Below are 1,598 nucleotides of genomic sequence, written 5' to 3' on the forward strand. Positions count from 1 at the left end.
AAATCAATGTTAAAGAAAGATTAGAAAAAAAAAGAAAACACAACCCAAAACAAAAAAGATAATACATAGAAAAAACTCTTGGGAATAGTAAAAATAAACCTATAATTTCTCAGAGGTTTATGATGTATGTTTATGTGCATGTGTTTGTTTTGTTTTGTTTTCATCATGTTCTGTAAACCTGATTTCCACTTAGGGAGATCCCACGTGTGTCACTGCAGAAACGAGCTTCGTAGAGTTGTCAGTGGTTGACTATTCAGAAATGCAAGGTCAGGCCCTTCTTCCAAGGTCACTTCCAATCGGCTGGACCACCTATCTCATTCAGCAGCAAACCCATTCCCTCTTCCCAAAACCCAGTGACTCCTTATTCCAAACTAATTCTTTTAAATTATGAGACATGAAAACCTTCATTGTCATTGAATTGAAACCAACACACAACCGTAGATCAAAGCTCTAAATGACTGTGGAGATCGGCCATGTTTCTCACATGGAACCACTGCGGGATTTGAACTGCTGGAGAAGAGCCAGAGCACTGATAGTCTATTTAGATCATGAGCAATGTAAAGGAAACTAATGAACAGGTTAAACAAAAACTTTTTCCAAAATAGAAGCACATTTTAAGAAATGGGATTGACATGTCCTTTTATGTAATAGAAAACAGTCACTGTGAATTATATATTACCATAAATGTTGTGTTGCTAGTTTCTAATTTCAATTTGACTTCCTATTACTGTGTACAAGTAAATGAAGTTTTTCCTGAGCATCTTTTGCTGCTGTTGTTGAAAGAATAGGAATCTCGACAAGAAGAAAATGTGGAAGGTGACTTTAATCCAAGGGAACAATAAAAATGTATCCTGAGTTAACATCTGTGCAACCACCTTGAAAGCTATTTATCAAAATTAGACGAGAGCTTTCTGTAGGGGAAAATAGAGACTTGTGTATAGTAACAACCAACCACATTTTGAGACATTCGGTATCTTAGTGTTAAGAAGGCAGAATATAGTTCTTCTCTAAAGAGCAAAAACTGTCAATTAGAAACTCAGTGAGGAAAGGTAAACCACAAAAGCCTTTCAAGATTCAAGTTCATCAAATTTATGAATGATATTTTTAATTTAGTAAATATTTATTACATTCCAATTATCTAGTTTTAAGTCTGGGTAGGAAAATGATGAAACTGTACAAGGGTCCCTACCTTTCTGGGTGCTGTATTCTGCAGGATAAAACCTATGTTGGGCACATACAAAATCCAAAGAGTATATTCCAGTAGTAATAAATATTATGAAGACACTACAAGAGTAATATGAGAGAGACTTCATAGGTGGGTAGCACCTTCGATGAGATAGATGGTTAGGACGGGTTCTTGGGAGAAGAAAAGTCAGCTGTAATATAAGCGTAAATCGGGAAGACTGCGAAGCAGACACTAGAGCTCTAAAGTAGGAATCAAGTTGGCCTACCATGTTGTTGTTGTTGTTATGTGCCATCGAGTCGTTTGCGACTCATAGCGACCCTGTGTACAACAGCCCTAAACCCTGCTCTATCCTGTGCCAATCACATGGCCTCTGACACACCCATCCCGATTACCCCAGTCACTGAATCAATCC

Source organism: Elephantulus edwardii, unplaced genomic scaffold (genome assembly GCF_000299155.1).
Source record: "Elephantulus edwardii isolate Elephantulus edwardi_28Jun2011 unplaced genomic scaffold, EleEdw1.0 scaffold00011, whole genome shotgun sequence".
Lineage (NCBI taxonomy): Eukaryota > Metazoa > Chordata > Mammalia > Macroscelidea > Macroscelididae > Elephantulus > Elephantulus edwardii.